This window comes from Taudactylus pleione, unplaced genomic scaffold (genome assembly GCF_031769625.1).
Source record: "Taudactylus pleione unplaced genomic scaffold, aTauple2 ptg000005l, whole genome shotgun sequence".
Lineage (NCBI taxonomy): Eukaryota > Metazoa > Chordata > Amphibia > Anura > Myobatrachidae > Taudactylus > Taudactylus pleione.
In genome coordinates, this window is record NW_028284408.1 from 29,721,251 (window position 1) to 29,735,745 (window position 14,495).

Below are 14,495 nucleotides of genomic sequence, written 5' to 3' on the forward strand. Positions count from 1 at the left end.
TATAAAACTTTGGTAATGATCTATGTGAGGAGACAAGGGAAAAGGACTTCTAGGACTTGCCTGCATGTTGAAAAGAGTTAACCCCATGACCCAGTTCTGTGTTCTTAAATTGAAGCCCTCAGTCTGCATGTCTCATACAGGAAGTTTGCCAGCAGCAGACAGCAAGGGAATGTTCCTGTTACAAAGCCCTCCTCCTTCCTCTCTCGAAAGACTGAAACCAGAACCCACCAATGAGAGAGAGGGAAGTAGGGTGGTGCAGCAAGGGGAATTGTGGGTTAGTGTGTGAGTACAGTGTGACTCTGAAGGTTGGGGTGTTGTCCCCTCTCAGTGTCTTTAGATATATAGCAGCTCTGTGTGCCCTGTTACAGCTGCCATTGCTGACCAGTTAGGGAGGAGATATACAGCAGCTGGAAAAGACTTTGCTGAACTCGTGAGTGGACTGTAATGATAAAACCCTGCTTACTGTTTGCTGGATTTCTGTGTCTCCATGAATAAAGTTAATCTTGCATTCATTATAACCTGCTCCACTGTGTGACCCCTGAACCCCAGGATACTCAGGTCCCCCGGTATCTTCACATTTGGTGGCAGCGGTGGGACTTCACACAGTTCCTGCAGTAATTCCAGGGGAGTGAGTAGAAGCAACGCTAACACCACAGAATATCAGCATGGAGAGTCAGTCAGGAGTTGCAACCGGCGGTCAAATTGAAAACGTCATGAGAGAGCAGGAGAAGTTTTACCGGTCAGCCTGGAAATCGCTGCAGGATGAAGGGTATTGCATATAATGGGACTGACACCCGCGAGATTCTTGTACTGTGGTTGTTGGAGTGGGATCGTGCACACCCAAAGGATCCCGACCACCTGAGTGACGATGAAGAAGGACCGACAGGCAGTGGAAGCACTTCTTCCAGTCGGTTACCTGAGTCGACCACCGCTACTCCCGCCCTACTACAGAGCTGGCTGGGGGCGCTAGGTGAAAGTGCAACTACACAAGAGAGAGCTGGAGTGATCAAAGCAATATTAGGGGTACATATGCCTAGTAGCAGCAAAACTGTGCTATCGCCCAGAGGGGCTGAACAAGAGAAGCGGCGCTTGGGATTTAAGGATGTTCCCACATTTCAAGAGAATGAAACCGACATTGACACTCACCTCCAGATCTTTGAGAATCTCATGGGAGTGCACGGGATAGAGCCAGCTGAATGGCCCAAGTACTTGGGGCCAAGTCTCACAGGTAGGGTTCTGGAAACTTACCGGGCTTTAACTCCCCAGGAATGTGGAGTCTACACCTGTATAAAAAAGGCAATGCTGGCTAAGTTCCAGATCACTGCAGAATCTTATCGTCTCAAATTCAGGACACTGAGCAAAAGTGGGACTGCTTCCTACCAAGAGTTTGCCAGTGGAAAATGGCTTGAGGGTAGACAGGCCTCTACTGTGTAGCAGATTGTCAACCTAATTGTAGTAGAACAACTAATGATCAAGATGGCACCAGCGGTACGGGAGTGGGTCGCAGACCGGAAGCCCAGCACACCTGAACAAGCTGCAGAATGGGCTGATGAATATATAGCTAACCGTCCCGAATGGAGAGTCTTCAGTGCAACAGGTGGTTCAAGAGCCCCACAAGTGGAGAAGCTCCCCAACAGAGAACCACGCATGAATGATAGTAGTAAAGGAGGCACTATCAAAAACATCTCTTATCAATCACCCAGATTCAAAGTGGCTAACCCAGAACCTCATAAGTGTTACCGCTGCAATCAACCAGGACACTTGTTGAGGCACTGTCCACGCACGCGAGGGCCATTCCCTGGGGCTAGACCGGCCCCAGTTTCTGTGGTATGTTACCTCATGGAGGATTATTGCGAGGTCATCCAGTCAGATGCGGCCTAGATGATGGATGGGGTGTATATTGTAGACCTGGTTCTGGGGGAGGAGCAGGCAACTCCTCAGAATATGAAGGGGCACTTACAGCCTGTGTTGGTAGAGGACCAGCGGGTACAGGGCCTACGAGATTCTGGGGCCTCACTCACATTGATTGAGCCAGACCTGATTCCCACCTCCCGGGTGATTCCTGGACAGTATGTACGAATTGCCACCCCCGGGGGACAACATACCGATATCCCCGTCGCCAAGATACATCTCGACTGGGCAGCCGATCAAGGAATCGTGGAGGTCGGAGTACTCCAAGGGGCTACTAGCCAAGGTCATTCTCGGGAATGATCTGGGACAGGGACTGAGGACACGCTTCGTTCAAGTGGTGACCCGGAGCCGGGAGGCAATCGGGAAGCCGACTGCCTAAATACCGGCAGCTGGCTTCCTGACTGTCTTATCCCGGCAAGGGTGAAATGCCGGGCGTCTAGATGTAGACGCCCGCATTTCCCCGACGTCGGGAGACCGGCGCCCGGCATCACGATCGTAGTTATGCCGGGCGCCGCGAGCGGACAGCCGCTGGGGGGGAGGGTTAGGTTTAGGGCTCCCGGGGGGGACTTAGGGTTAGGCACCCCCCCGGGAGGGTTACGGTTAGGCTAGGGGGAGGGAGGGTTAGTGTTAGGCACCCCCGGGGGGGACTTAGGGTTAGGCACCCCCCGGGGGACTTAGGTTTAGGCAACGGGGAAGGGGGTGGTTAGGGTTAGGCACTTAGAGGGGGGATTAGGGTTAGGCACTTGGGGGGAAGTTAGGGTTAGGCACCCCTAAGGAGGGTTAGGGGGGTTAGGTTAGTGGACACTTACCTATCCACGATCGGGATTTCCAGCGCTGTCGGGCTTCCGCTGCATCGCACTCTGCTTCTGTCGTGCTGCCACTGACGGGAATCAAACCGCCGGCCATGCGGCCGACGGTATTTCATACCAATTCCCCGGAGCCAAACCCAAAGAGCAGTAACCCCGGTGACATATACAGAACAGAACCAACCTACCCCGACCACAGTCGTGAGTGATTCCAAACCCTTGTCCAGTACTTCAGAGATAGACTTGGGGGAGGTGGACCGTAGCGAGTTTTGACAGGCCCAACAGACAGACCCTTCCCTAAGTAAATTAAGGAGCGCAGCCGACCTGGGGTTGGAAACAGCCGATGGGAGCAAGATAGTTTGGGAAGAGGAATTGCTGTACCGAGTGGTCATTCTTCAGTCTGGACAGGAAACAGTCATGCCTACTAAACAGTTGGTGGAACCTACACCGTACAGAGCACAATTACTAGCCCTTGCTCATGACATTCCAACAGCCGGGCATTTTGGCACCCGTAAAACACTGGCCCGATTGTTGCAGAATTTCTTCTGGCCATGGATCTCTAGAGACGTTAAGCAGTATCAAGACACCTGCGATACCTGCCAGAGACTGGGGAAGCCCCAGTGAAAAGCTCCTCTGCACCCATTACCTAATATAGGGGAGCCCTTTGCCCGTGTTGCCATAGACCTAGTTGGACCATTAGCTATTCCCAGTCATACGGGAAAGAAGTACATCCTAACACTGGTGGACTTTGCTACACGCTATCCTGAGGCTCTGGCCCTATCATCTATTGACACAGAACATGTCGCGCAAGCATTGACAGACATTTTCAATCGGCTTGGATACCTGCAGGAAGTCATCACAGATCAAGGGCCCCAAATCCAAGGTGAACTAATGCAAACCCTGTGGGAAAAGTGGGGGGTTTCACCTCTTCGGACCACCTCTTATCATCCACAGACCAACGGACTCTGTGAACGTTTCAATGGAACGCTAAAAAGACTTCTACAAGCTTACATGCAGTCCGAGGGAAGGGACTGGGAGAGAGCCCTTCAACAGCTTCTATTTACTTATCGGGAATTCCCACAGGCGTCTACTGGATATTCCCCATTTGAACTTTTGTACGGCCGGAAAGTGCGGGGGCCTCTAGACCTGGTCAAAGAGAGCTGGGAGGGAACTTTCCAAGAACACCAGCAGCCCATTTTACAATATGCAGAGAAAATGCGGAACCGCATGAGAAGATTGCTACAGTTAATCCAAGAGCATCTCAGGGAATCACAAGAGAGACAAAAGGAATGGTATGACGCCCACGCTCAAGACCAAAAGTTGCATCCAGGGCAAAAAGTAATGGTGCTTATCCCAGTGCAAAGAAACAAACTGCAGGCCAGGTGGGAAGGACCGTATACCGTGGTAAGGCGCTCCGAACCGGTCAATTACGTGATTGCCCTGGATAAGGGAGGGAAGTACCTACGCACCTTCCATATAAATCGAATTAAGGCCTATCGTGATCGTCAAGTAATAACAATGGCGGTATGTTGTCCTCCGATGGAGACACCAGAAACTGATCCATTGCTTGACCTTTTGGGCGCTGGTAAAGAGAAGAAAGACATGGAATCAGTCCAGGTGGGACAACAGTTGAATGTAGCCCAGCAGCAGGAGATGTGGAGGATCTTAGAGGCTGAACAGGCCCAGTTTTCTTGTCTACCTGGTCGAACTCATCTGACCGCCCACCATGTGGACACTGGGAGTGCTAGGCCCATCCGACAAGTCACTTACCGGATGACTCCGGGTGATATGAGACAGGTAAAGGCTGATATCGAGGAGATGCTAGCTTTGGGGTTTATAGTGCCATCTAAAAGCTCATGGGCTGCTGGGGTTGTGTTGGTTCCCAAGAAAGATGGGACCACACAGTTTTGTGTGGACTATCGCAAATTGAACGGTCAGCACCACTGATGCTTACCCTATGCCCCGTGTTGATGAGCTACTGGATCGGATTGGAGAGGCTGAGTTTGTCTCACCGATTGACTTGAGCAAAGGCTACTGGCAAATCCCACTTACCAAAGAGGCCCAGGAGCATTCTGCCTTCATCACACCAGAAGGACTCTTTGAGTGGACTACCATGCCTTTCGGGATGAAGAACGCCCCTGTCACATTCCAGTGAATGGTTAATGACCTCCTGGAGGGGTGTCAAGACTTTTCCCAGGCCTACTTAGATGACATTGCCATCTTCAGCCATACCTGGGAGGAGCATTTAATTCAGGTGACAGAAGTGCTGAAGAGGATTAGACAGGCTGGACTCACCATGCACCCAGATAAGTGTCAGATGGGGATGGCTGAGATTCAGTACCTAGGACATCGGGTTGGAGGAGGTGCTATCAGACCTGATCTGGCAAAGGTGGAGGCTATTGTCAAGTGGCCCCAAGCTGTCAACCAGAAACAAGTGCGGGCATTCCTTGGAGTCGCTGGCTATTACAGGAAATTTATACCACATTACAGCACCGTGGCCAAGGCTCTGACAGACTTGACCAAATATTGAATGGACTGTTGAATGTGAGCAAGCTTTCAACACCTTAAAAGACTTGCTGACTCGAGCCCCAGTGTTGGCTGCCCCTGACTACAACAGAAAGTTTATTGTGCAGACAGACGCATCAGGGTGTGGACTTGGGGCAGTGTTGAGTCAAGTGGGAGAAGACGGTAGAGAACATCCAATCGTTTATCTATCCCGTAAACTAGCTGACCGAGAGATAGCCTACGCCACTATCGAAAAAGAATGTCTAGCCATAGTCTGGGCCTTAAAGAAGCTACAACCATATCTTTATGGGAAGGAATTTACTGTTGTCACTGACCATAGCCCATTGTATTGGCTAAATAGAACCTCGGGGGAAAATGGTAGGTTGTTGAGGTGGAGTCTGGCGTTACAAAGTTTCAACTTTTCCATTTCTCACAAAAAAGGATGAGAACATCACAATGCTGACGGGCTATCCAGATGTGAGGAAACAAATATCAAGCTTCGCAGACCCTCAGGCCGACTCGACAGTCAGGACTCCAACATTGGGACCATGTCTGTCTCCTCGATTTAAGAAGGGGGAGGTATGTGAGGAGACCAGGGAAAAGGACTTCTAGGACTTACCTGCATGTTGAAAAGAGTTAACCCCATGACCCAGTTCTGTGTTCTTAAATCGAAGCACTCAGTCTGCATGTCTTATACAGGAAGTTTGCCAGCAGCAGACAGCAAGGGAGTGTTCCTGTTACAAAGCCCTCCACCTTCCTCTCTGGAAAAATTTACACCAGGGCCCACCAATGAGTGAGAGAGGGAAGTAGGGTGATGCAGCAAGGGGAATTGTGGGTTAGTGTGTGAGTACAGTGTGACTCTGAAGGTTGGGGTGTTGTCCCCTCTCAGTGTCTTTAGATATATAGCAGCTCTGCATGCCCAGTTACAGCTGCCATTGCTGACCAGTTAGGGAGGAGATATACAGCAGCTGGAAAAGACTTTGCTGAACTCGTGAGTGGACTGTAATGATAAAACCCTGCTTACTGTTTGCTGGATTTCTGTGTCTCCATGAATAAAGTTCATCTTGCATTCATTATAACCTGCTCCACTGTGTGATCCCTGAACCCCAGGATACCCAGGTCCCCCGGTATCTTCACAAAATCTCTCTCTCTCTCTCTCTATCTCTCTCTCTCTCATAAAAGTGGTAAATAAGATTTTCAAAAATATCTGAAAAATTATATCCTGAGCAGGTTACAGTTGATATAGAATTTTAATTCACTTATTACGTTTAACCTTCTTTCTCTATAATCATTTTAAATACTACACTTATCAGAATAGATGTGCATGTGAGGGAAATGGAGGGCAGATGTGCATTTGAGGAATGAGCTGCTGGACAGAGGGATATAGGGGGTAGAAGCTGGCAGGCAAAACATGGCATGTGAGGAAAGTAGGGAAGTTGTAAGCTGAGGCTTTGCCTAGAGCACCGAGAAACCTTGCACCGGCCCTGAATATAACATAAACTAAGAGTATGGCTAATCACATATAGTTAATAACACAAAGAAGCTTTGTTGGACTCTAATTCAAATACCGCCCATAAAGCCCTGCTTTAAAATCTAATATGGGGAGCAGCATTCAGAGCAGAGCCCCCAGTCAGAAAACTATTTCACAGACATTTCATGCAAGGTAGACTGCATGTGTGGAAACTACAGTTCATTAATTCATTCATCATAATCTAATTAGCAGAAAACAGAAAATTTTCACACTCATAACCACCGATGTCATCGTATATAGTTAAATTAGATGCCGACAAAGACCAGCGGGAGCGCGCATCGCTGGTCGTTGCCGGCATATTCATTGCACGATTAATGAATGATTGTTGTTGTTCAATGTCATTATCGTTCTATCGTCCATTTATATCGTGTAGTGGATATGCGCCATAGGAAACATGCCTATGAAATGGGACATTGTATTTTGAGACCCCACAAATGTGATTTATATTGCATCAGAACAAACAATTTTATTCCACGTGCAATTATAAAGGCAATAGTCACTTAATCATATTAAAGGGATCCAGTCTAAAGGTCTACAGTAAAATGGTAGACAATGTCTAGATACAGCCATGGCCAAAAGTTTTGAGAATGACACAAGTATTGGTTTTCACAAAGTTTGCTGCTTCAGTGTTTTTAGACCTTTTTGTCAGATGTTACTCTGGTATACTGAAGTAAAATTACAACCATTTCATAAGTGTAAAAGGCTTTTATTGACAATTACATTAACTTTATGCAAAGAGACAATATGTTGACCATTCTTTTTCTTTTGCAATTCGCTCTGGCATGCTGTCAATCAACTTCTGGACCACATACTGACTGATGGACGCCTATTCTTGCCTAATCACTGCTTGGAGTTTGTCAGAATTTGTGGGTTTTTGTTTGTCCACCAGCCTCTTGAGGATTGACCACAAGTTCTCAATGGGATTAAGGTCTGGAGAGTTACCTGGCAATGGACTCAAAATTTTGATGTTTTGGTCCCCGAGCCACTTAGTTATCACTTTTGCCTTATGGCAAGGTGCTCCATCATGCTGGAAAAGGCATTGTTCATCACCAAACTGTTCTTGGATGGTTGGGAGAAGTTGCTCTTGGAGGATGTTTTGGTACCATTCTTTATTCATGGCTGTGTTCTTAGGCAAAATTGTGAGTGATCCCACTCCCTTGGCTGAGAAGCAAGCCCACACATGAATGGTCTCAGGATGCTTTACTATTGCAGGACCAAGACCATGCCCCCAGTCAGAATCCAGCCGCTTCAGATCGAGGTATGACAAGGGGAGGGAGTCATAGCTCAAGATTTGTGTAAAACTTGTGTACGCATCTGTCTCAGAATAAGGCCCCATATTCAATGATTCCTACTCCAGAGCCTTCATGTTTGTAGAAACACTGGGACTATGCCTGAGGCACTGTCAGCAAAGCATTTAAATGAAATACCAGTAAACTATCCTCAGCTTCTTAACTATTATACTAAACATGCCGAGAGGTTTGTGCATCCTTCAATTTTCCTGCAAGCAATTTGAAGAAATAAAATCTGGTGATGAGGCTGGAATAAAAGACTGCTGTATCCTACAAGGCACAATCTGAGGAAGGAGCGGATGGTTTCCAGGAGTCATCCTATACTGTATTGGAACCCATTTTACTCCTCCATGTGCACACTTTTATAGGTGTACTCAAAGCCATCTACTGGAATTTGACATGGCCCCTACATGGTTATACTTTTAAAGAGGCATCTCCAAAGGAAGGGCTAATGATTGTCTTCAGAGAAGGCTGGGGCAGCATGGTTGGTGTAATGATTAGCATTACAGTCCTAACTGTGTGGAGTTTGTATTGTCACAGTCTTTAGTTGGTTTTCTCCAGGTGCTCTGGTTTTGTTCCACAATCCAAAAATATACTGGTATGTTAATTGGCTCCCGATAAAAAAATAATCTTAGTGAGTAGGTGTGTGTACACCTACTCACTAAGCTCCACTGGGGCAGGGACAGATGTGAATGGACAGAATATGTGCACTATATAAATATCACCTTCCTAAAATTCACAAATCCCTTCACCACCCACCAGGGTGCCCTATTATTTCAGGGATTGGGGGTTTGACATCTAATTTATCTTTTTTTGTTGATCACTTTCTTCAACCACACGCTGCCTCTCTGAGGTCCTACATACGTGATACCACAAAATTCATCACAGTAGTGGAAGGGAAACTATGGAAATCTAACTATCTGACTTGTGATGTACAAGCCTTGTACACCAACATCCCCCATGACAAGGGGGTGGAAGCAACGGATTGGTATCTGGCCTGAGATGGTCAGATCTCAGAGAGACAGCGCACATTTATTTTGTCATCTATACTTTTTATATTACGTCACAATTATTTTTTGTTTGATCACTGTCACTATTTACAGACACGTGGCACGGCGATGGGGGCCAGATTCGCACCGAGCTTCACAAACCTATACATGGGTCGCCTTGAGGACGAGCTAGTGTGGGGCAGGAAGTTCGCTGCGAATTTGGTCCTCTTCTGCCGATATATAGATGATATGTTTTTCATTTGGGATGGTGATGTGTCTTCAGTTACAGATTTTATTAGTTATTTGAATAACAACACTTTTGGTTTATCATTCACGCACGTGTGTCACTTTTCACAGATTAATTAACTTGATATCACTTTGGAAGTGATAGAGAATAAGCTCTCAGTTTCCACCTATAGAAAAACAGTTGATGTTCCTAGCTTTATTCCATATACCAGTAATCACAGACGGAAGTGGCTAAATAATGTTCCTAGAAGCCAGTTCCGTAGAATCCGTAGGAATTGTACATCAGCAAGTAAATTTCAAGAACATGCTGGTGATCTGATGAGAGACTTCTCCGTGACGGGCTATTCACAAGTGATTCTAGACGAAGCCTTGGAATTTTCCAGGTCTTTAGATAGAAATTCAATTTTGGGTCAGGACGAAGTGGCAACAAATGATGGGACCAAAAATAATGTAAATTCAAATAAGAGTAGAAACAATAAAAGGATGTTAAAACCCACATTTATTTCCAAATATAATGTGGCTGCTAATAAAATCTCTAGTATTTTAAAAAATAATTATAAATTACTGCTGACAGATTCGGTTTTGAAGACGCAACTTGATCGGAAACCCCTTATAGTTTTCAAAAAAGCAACCAATTTGAGAAACATCTTGGCTCCCAGTTTCTTCGGTAAAAAATATGACACTGTGGTTACTTCTACTCAGAAAACTATTACAAGATTTCTGGATGCTTTAAGTGCAATCACAGTAAATGTATCACCTGCTCTCACATTCTCAATAAAACCAAATATGTGTCTGTCACAGTGGCTCTGACAAAATTTGAAATTCGGTCTTTTATTGATTGTAATTCGCAATTTGTAATATATTTGTTGATATGCCCGTGTGGTCTCTGCTATATTGGTCGAACTATTCGGCCACTTAAGCAGAGATTTCTCGAGCATAGACAAAATATTATTAAGAAACACGTTAATCACAGTGTACCTAGGCATTTTCTGGAATACCATTCCAGTGACCCTGGTGGGCTTAAGGTGGTGGGAATAGAACAGATCCCACACATGCTGAGGGGTGGTGATAGGTTCAGACACCTGTGTAGACAAGAGGCTGCATGGATTCTAAAAATGCAGACTTTAAGTCCACAGGCCCTTAATGAAACAATAGACCTTGAATTTATTTAAAGCATTTCATTGTGTGTTGGGTTCTGTGAATGTACATTTGTATGTGTGTATATATGCATGCATGCATATATAGACATACATGTTTGTGTTGCTCTTTTCAATATTATACTGGGTGCATATGGTTTAGTGTCCAGTCCAGCTCAGGTTTCCAACCATACAGCACTTTATTAGTGGTGCTTTTCAGTTACACCTAATCCACATATGTATGGGCTGCTATTGAACAAATTCTTTCTCTCCTTTATTATTATTTTTATTTTTCTTCTCTACCCTATTCCTTCTTATGTTTTATTATGCTCTTAAATTATTTCTGCATTTATTAATACATATATTGCAGTATATTTTATTATTTTAGAGGCTTTTCATTACTAATATATATCTATACTAATTTACTTATTTAAGAGTTTATTTATTTACTTATGTATATATATATATATATATATATTCCTTTGACTATAGTTTATTTTTCTTATATCTATATTCATGTATTTTAGTAATATGGTATAACACGTCAAAATCATTTTCTATTTCTATTTGTATTTTTTATTTATTTTTGTATTTATACACTCTATTTATTTTTTGTTTCTAGTATGTAATTTTTTTTAGTTTACCATGTAGTATCTTTGAAGTATAGGATTTATGTGTCAAATGAACAAAACATATCTATATGTATTCAATATGTTTGATTACTTGGTGGTAACATGTATATTGCCAGAATTGTTCATGCTAGTGGTGGATTAGAACGAGTAACACACTATGTACTATCTTACACCTGTGAATTGATAAAATACTGATAGGTGATTGAGCTTAATTTTAGGCTATTTAAACCTGACTGTGAATGCAGACCATTCATTCCGCCTTTTGAAAAAGCTGCGTTTAGCGGTGAAACGCGTTAAGGGACTTAATACCAAGGATCTACCATTCCACGTGCCATCCTGCACCTCCGGAGTTAACACCCGCCACCCGTGGAGATTGTACGCGTCTAAGCGCTACTCATCTGCAGCCGCGTTGTTCGGCGCAACTGGCTGTGGTGCATGTGCCGCTGTAGGCACCTCATCTGGGCCACGCTTGCTATCAGCAGCCGGGACACGGCTCCTAGCGAGACAGCTATCCACTCCAGCAATGGACGGACCACACTGCTGAAACCGGAATTAAGCCGGTAGAAACAGCGTTCCCACTGTGCTGCCGGAGGGCACTCCTATTTCATATCCAGTGTAGACAGACCTGTCCATCCGAGGAGGTGAACCTGTGGGTATGTGAACTGCATGTGGAATTGTGTTTCAGGCTTCAAATAGCCACACTTTTGATACTGTTGCTAACAGAGCTTAAGACTCTATCATCTATATTGTCGGCTGCTAGATTCCCATTTCATCATATGGACGTATCCAACAGTTACACATGTGACTTTATTTTTCATTTTTAAGTTTTACTCTGTTTTTATTATTTTTTTACGCTCAATCAGGACTATCAATCCTAAATAGGTCCTTTATCTGCATTTTCTATTGTTGCACAGTTTTGATGTTACCATGTTGTACAAGTGATTCATTTTTATATGATTAATTCCACCAGACATCTGGATTAATATTAGCAGTTATATATTTGTATGTATTTTTTAGTATTCTATATTATGCATTAAAATGTTTTATTACTGATATTATTGAATATATGTGTGTTTGTGTAGTGCTTTTTCCACCTATCTTTTTTACATGTTTCTTGTTGTTGGGAAGAGTGGCAATATTCCCAGGTGGTAAGCAGCAGCCTACACCATAGATACTCTTCACCTGAGCAGTGCAGGATTGGCGCCTGGTAATTTCTTTTCATCCACTGGGGCAGGGACAGATGTGAATGGACAGAATATGTGCGCTATATAAATAAAAAGTAGTAAAGAGAACGGTGTATTATTGGCAAGTGAAAAACAGACGGTGCACACTGCAAATCACACTACTGTACCCTGGTGCAAGAGAGGAACTGAACCCCCTGAAAGCCAGCCTCTGAGTAAGCAGGCCATACATCAGGACGATATAGTTGGTTGGAACGATAGTTGGACAGTGTGTGGGAACGATTATCATTGGTTTGTTCCTACACGCCTAAAAATGGTTGTTCCAACTAGCTGGGAAAAACAAATGTGTTTGATTTTACCCAACTAATCGTTCTAGTGTATGGGAAAAGTTTCCAACTTTCTCCCCAAATAAAAGATAAGTAGGCTGACACTAGTCTGCCTACTTTAGTCACCTCTGAACCTTGCCTCTGATGCACCATCCCACCTCCCCCCCCCACAGTACAAGCTGCACTGCACCCCTCCCCCCCCGAGTACTAGAGGCACAACACACAACCAAACACGACCCCCCCGCAGTACAATTGCCTTTGCCCCCAATACAAGCTACACTGGGCCCCGCTGTCATCTGCGCCAGCAGTACTCAGTAGGGCAGTGCTGCCATCAGCTCCAGCAGGAGACTGGCAACTAATACATTTTAAAAGAGTCACAGGTGGAGGTAATTATTTCACTTGTGATTCTGTGATGAGACATGGAAAACATGCACTGTTTGGGGTCCTGAGGACAGAGTTTGAGAACTTGTGCTATAGATTGTAAGCGAGCAGGGAATCAGTATGATTTACCACCAGCTGTATGGCCGTCGGTTCTAATCCCAACAGCGGTAGCCCGGCAGAGGTGAAAATCCTGATCTTCCTTTTTGGTAAGTATCGCTAACCTAATCCCCCCCCCCCTAACCCTTCCTTATGGGTGCCTAACCCTAACCTCCACCCCAAGTGCCTAACCTTAACCCCCCCTTCCCTGAAGCCTAACCCTAAGTCTCCCAGGGGGGGTGCCTAACCCTAACCCCCCCCAGTGAGTGCCTAACCCTAACCTCCCCCCAGGGGGTGCATAACCCTAACCCCCCCTTCCCCTAGCCTAACCCTCCCGGGGGGGGGTGCCTATCCATAAAACCCCTAACTTAACCTTCCCCCCCGTGGCTGTCCATGCCCGGCACCCGGTTTACCTTTGATCGGTATGCCAGGTGTCAGGCTCCCGGTGTAGGTCTAATGACAGGTGTCGGTATTTTGACGACTGTCATTAGTACATTGCTGGGATTAGACAGTCGGGAAGCCGGCGGTCGGGATTTCATCCGTTGGCTTCCCGACTGCTTCCCACGAGCAGGGTCTTCCTACATATGTCTGTTATTACCCAGTTTTGTTCTATTAATGTTTCCAATTGTGAAGCGCAACAGAATATACTGTGCTATATAAGAAAATAGGATTTTGGTACTTACCAATAAATCCCTTTCTCCGAATCCATAGGGGACACTGGAGTATACACAATGGGATATAGATGGGTGATGGGCGGAGCCTGGCACTTTAAATTTCTTCAGATTTGTAGCTGGCTCCTCCCCCTCTGTACACCACCTGAACTAATTTAACATTAACCAAGTCTGAGCGGAGACGGAGGGAGAGACAAGGAGGAACTAACTAAAAAAACGTTGAACACCAAAAACAGTGAACACATCGACATGAAACAGAAACGCTTCAGACAAACTAGATGCAGCTGAAAAAAAATCACCAGAGGAGCACTGTAACAAGGAACAGCACCAGGAGGGCATCCAGTGTCCACCATTGGATTCAAAAAAAGGGATTTATCGGTAAGTACCAAAATCCTTTTTTATCCTTCATCACTAGGGGACACTGGAGTATACACAATGGAGACGTCCCAAAGCAGACCTCCCGGGTGGGAAAGCACCGAGCAATTTGTAGAACTTTGCGACCAACGGTAAATAGGGATCGCTAAGACAAACATTAGTACAGAACAAAAGCAAGAACTGTGAACCGAACAGCCACATGGCAAGCCAACAAGCAGAAGCACGTTGCCTTACTGTTGCTGAGAAACCCACTTAAAACACCAACAAGACCGTCTTAATCTGTAATCAATATAAGAACAAGATGCAAGAAAAAAAACTTAACCACATCCAGAAGATGTAGCTGCAGCCGACCAAGAAGACCGCAAGGATGAACCATCGAAGAAGGCCATCCCGATACAAGGAGGCCGGCTTCAAGCTAAG

At 45.3% G+C, this 14,495-nt stretch overlaps 1 pseudogene; it reads left to right on the forward strand.

Annotated features, from left to right (window-relative positions):
• The first annotated feature begins 659 nt into the window (after positions 1 to 659).
• Positions 660 to 5,791, forward strand: LOC148543328 (uncharacterized; annotated as a pseudogene).
• The last annotated feature ends 8,704 nt before the right edge of the window (positions 5,792 to 14,495 follow it).